We start from the raw sequence: 5143 nt of genomic DNA on the forward strand, positions 1-5143 counted from the left end.
GGGTCTGGAATTGTAGCTCAGTTGGTAGAAAGCTTGCCTAGCATGTAAGAAGCCTTGGGTTGGAATCTTAGCATTGCATAAAAAACTCAGGTGCTGAGCCTAAAGAGACAGCTCGGTGGTTAAGAGCACTTGTCGCTTTTGCAGAGGACCCAGGTTCAGTACTCAACACCTACATGGTGGCTCACAACTATCTGTAACTCAAGTTACACCAGTGGATCTGATGCCCTCTACTGGACTCTGTGGGCACTGCATACAAATGGGGCACATACACACAGGCAAACACACTTACAAAATCAAAATAAGTAAATCTTTTTTTAGAAAGAAAGAAAGAGAAAGGCAACTGGGGATAGGGGCACACACCTATAGTACCAGCATTCAAGAGGTGGAGGCAGAGACCTGGCAGCGGTGGCACACGCCTTTAACCCCAGCTCTCCGGAGGCAGAGTGACTTACAGAGCAACCAGGGTTCCACAGAGAAACCCTGCCTTCAAAAACCTAAAACCAAAAAGAGGGGGAGGGGAGTCGTTAAGATTAGAAGTTCAATGTCATTTTTTGGCTGCATGTCAAATTCAAGGCCAGCCTGGGCTATGTAAGATCCCATGCCCTGCTGGAAATAGAGTCCTGAGATGGAGAGCAGGCCGAGAGCTGACTACACTTGCTTTTCCAAGGCCAAGAGAAGCTCTCCTGGATCACATTTCATCACCAAAGCAGGTCCAAGGACAGGGAAGTTGCTGGGCTGCTCTTTGCAGGCCCGGTTAGGAAATGGCCCGGTGAGACAACTGTTTTGAAACGCAATCTGGTATTAGGGCGAAAGGGCTGTTGGGAGTAAATCTCTCCTGCTCAACTGCTCTGCGCTGGCTGCTTTTGGGTAAGCATAAAAGTGACCTTCAACAAGCCTCAGGCCTGGGAGCCTCAGGCCTGCATGGAAGAGCTGGCCACACTCCATTCATTCTCTTCTACATCTGAGGCTCCTGCCTGCCACTTTAGAGCAGGAAAGAGTAGATGGCTGAGTGACTGACTGAGGCCAAGGTGGCAGGGTTGGGGCAGAGGCAGGAAAGCTCAAGAGGCAAGTGGCGTTTGCTTCCGGGATCCCTAATAAAGACTGGCTGCACAAATCCTCTAGGTGTGCTCCCAGCTTCCCAGGGACTCCTCCCACACAGGTATGCCTGGAAAATAGAAAGAAAGGTTGCTGGGTATGGCTGTCCCTGAATTGTCATTAGGGAACTAAATCAGTGGTTCTCAACCTTCCCAATGCTGCGACCTCATGTCCTGGTGGCTCCCAGCCAGAAAGTTATTTTCATGGCTTCTTCATAACTGTAATTTTGCCACTGTTATGAATCATAACATGTAAATATCTGTGTTTTCTGATGGTCTTCGGAGACCGTGTGGAAGGTCCTTAGACTCCGCCAAAGGGGTTGTGATCCACGGTTTGGAACTGCTGGTGTAACTTGGCCCCAGCCCCTGGCGTGTGTCCACATTCATGCCATGGTATGTATATGGAGGTCAGAGGATCATTTTGTGTAGTCAGTTCTCTCTCTGCTTTTACATCAGCTTCAGGGAACAAATTCAGATTATGAGGCTTTCAAAGTAGTGCCCTTATCCACTGGTCCATGTCCCAGGCCTGATAACAGCTTTGGATAACTAGAAAATGTTTACGAAGATTTGCATGGGCCCCCAGCCCCCACTCCTGTTTCCTGCCCTGCTCGTGAGTATGTGATGTGATGTCAGATGTCAAAAGGAAGAAAAATGCTAGGTGCATTCGTGTCTCTCCACAGTGTCAGAATGTATTAAACACATTTAGAAACTATGTATTAATTCAGATCACAGATTACATGTACACAGTAATGATATTCATACGTATAAAATGTGTGTATGTGTGTGTATGTGTGTATGTGTGTGTGTGTGTGTGTGTGTTTAACACAATGGCTACAGAAGGCCAGAGCTCCTAAGGAGTTCACAGCTGCAGTAAGAGAGACAGAGAGCCGCTATAGATAGAGGCAGGCGCCTGTGTAGATGGGAGATAAGTGGAGAAACTCAGAGCCTAGCTGGGTCATGGGTTAAGGCAGCCCTGGAGGTTGAGCTGAGCCACAGAGGCAAAGCGAAGAACTTTGTCCAGGTAGATGGATGGACAGGCAGATGGACAGCCATTTGATTAGGTCACATCTGCAAGAGGGACTGAGCTGAACCAAAGCCCAGGGACAGTTGTGTCTACCTGTTGATTCCTTCATGCACAGCCTGTGTTCAGATGACCTGTGTGTGGGGGGGGGGAGCCATTAGCACTGAAGGATTTGCTGTCTTCTTCCTCCTTCTGGCATCCAGTGAGAGTGCAGGAGCGTTTGCTGAGTTCTTACCCTGGTTATTCTGATTTTTTAAATGTCTTATTTATTTATTTGTGTGTGTGTCTGTGTGTCTGTGTGACTGAACAACAAGTGTGTGGCTGCCCATAGAGGCCAGAAGAAGACAGCAGAGCTGGAGTTACAGAAGGCTGTGAACCACCATATGGGGGCTGAGAACTGAACCTGGGTCCTCTGGAAGAGCAGCCAGTGTTCCTAACCTCTGAGCCATCTCTCCAATCCTCCCATTTAAAAAATATGTATTTCTTTTCCACTTGTGTGCGTGTGTGTGTGTGTGTGTGTGTGTGTGTGTGTGTCTTTGAGGATGCCAATGGAGGCCTTAGAAGGAGGGCATTAGATCCCCTGGAGCTGGAGTTACAGATAGCTGTGAGCCACCCAACATGGGTGCTGGAAACAGAACACATGCCCTCTGGAAGAGTAATATGTACTCTTAACCACTAAGCCATTTCCCTGGCCCTTAATTTTGTAAAATTAATAAATTAAAAATTTGGGACAGGGTCTCACTATGTATCCCTGGCTGTCCAAGAACTCTGTGTAGACCAAGCTGGCCTTGAACTTACAGAGAGCCACCTGCCTCTGCCTCCCAAGTGCTGGGATTAAAGGCTTGCACAACTACACCCAGCCTGGTATGGTTCTAACATGGGATGTATGAACAGCTTCCCAGTAACATGGGGCCCTATTGATTGGCTGTCAAGGGGCGTGCCCACCTGCCTTCTGTTCACCTGTGTTCCTCTCAAAACTGCATGCCTAGTTGAAGAAGATGATCTTCCTCAGGAGAGGACCAGGTTGGGGTCAAGCATACACAAGCAGCTGCATCCTCCTGCTAGGACATCTAAACACACTCTGAATAAGCTCCCGTGCCCATGTGTTCCCAATCTCCTCTGACAGGTCTGAAGAGAGAGCCTTTTGTCTGTGTCTCACAGGTGGCACATACTCAATATTTGACATCAACCCGCTTCTATAGCCACACAGATGATGCTGTGTAAAATGAACTTGCATAGGGCAAAGCACAATATGGAGTCACCTAGCGAGCAGTGCCCAGCTTGATTCCTCAGCTCCCTTTGAGGGCCTTCCTACTGCAAACCGCCAAGGGCTTCTCACTTCCCAGCCAGCTTTGGGGGTGATTGTGGGGAGCATTTCAGTTTCTTTAAAGACACAGAAATATTATAAGAATGTGTTTTCGTTTTAATCCCAGGTGTGGGGATATGGGGCTGCTTCAGATGGTCCGAAGCAGCTGACTACGATTTGCCTCGTGCTCAAGCAGGGGTGTGGTTTTGCTAGCTGCAGATAGCTTTTTCAATTGTGTGACATTTGGAATTCTGGGGAATTTTCAGAGGGTATATAAATGCTAGAGTCCTGAGAGAAGGGGCTGGTTGGCTGGTTGGTGGTTGGGTGTTGTTGGTCACAGTTTGTCAAGCCCTTGTGTGCAGAGATGAAAAGAAGAAATAAGATTTCCCGATGGGAGCCAGGTGGTGGTGCACACCTTTAATCCCAGCACTTGGGAGGCAGAGGCAGGCAGATTTCTGAGTTCGAGGCCAGCCTGGTGTACAAAGTGAGTTCCAGGACAGCCAGGGCTATACAGAGAAACTCTATCTCAAAAAAAAACCAAACCAAAACAACAACAACAACAAAAGATTTCCTGATGATTAAGATCAAACTTGCGCCCCAAAAACTCAATGCCTCTAATCAGAAGGAAATATTCTAATGATATCCTCATTCCCTTTCCCCCTCTATACTTATCCACCCCTCCCCCATACCTAGTTGAAAGGGTGGAGGAAGACAGGTGGAGAAGGGTGGAAGAAAAAGGAACCAACAAAGAAATCAAAGTCAGACTCCAGGTGAGTCTCTTACTTCTTTTGGAGACTTCTTTTCCTCATCAAAACTATGTCCAAGACGACTCCGGTTTAATGAGATGGCCTTCCCTCCACACACCATTCAATCAGCCTGTGGTCTTGTTCACCTCCACACACCATTCAATCAGCCTGTGGTCTTGTTCATCTCATCAACTCTCTCCGGAACCACCGTCTTAGTTCCTTTTTTATTACTGTGATAAAACACCACCCCACAACAGAAGCAACCTGGGAAAGTGTTTAATTTGGAGCTGACAAAGGGATGGCGTCCACAATGGTAGAACAAAGACTTGACAGCAGCAACAACTGAGAGCTTACATCTTGATCCTCAAAGCCTCCCCCGCCAACCCCGTGACACACCTCCTCTGACAAGGCCACACTTCCTAATCCTTCCCTGACAGTTTCACCAACATGGAACAAATATTCACACATACGAATCTAAAGGAGCCATTCTCATTAAAACCACCACACATTAGTGTCCTAGATGGATTTGTATCTAAAGGGCTACAACCTTAAGAGATCTCAGTCACCTGTGCCCTCCATAAATGAGAGGTTCTGATTGGATACATTTAGGTGGGTTCAGAAATCTATAGTCTTGGGCTGGTAAGATGGCCTAGTGGGCAGAGGTGCTTGCCACCAAGTCTGAAAACTTGAGTTGGATCCCTAGAAACCACATGGTAGAAATAACAACTCTTGCAAGTTATCCTCTGATCTCCACACTGCCAAAAAAATTAAACATATATCAAGAAAAACATAAGTTGAGTGGTGGTGGCATACACCTCTAATCCTAGTTCTCAGGAGGCAGAGGCAGGAGAATCTATGAGTTCAAGGCCAGCCTGGTCTATAGAGAAAGTTCCAGGACAGCCAGGGTTATACAGAGAAATACTGTCTCAAAAACCCAAACAAACCCCAGAAATCTAATCTATGATATATATATATA

This window comes from Mastomys coucha, unplaced genomic scaffold (genome assembly GCF_008632895.1).
Source record: "Mastomys coucha isolate ucsf_1 unplaced genomic scaffold, UCSF_Mcou_1 pScaffold5, whole genome shotgun sequence".
NCBI lineage: Eukaryota > Metazoa > Chordata > Mammalia > Rodentia > Muridae > Mastomys > Mastomys coucha.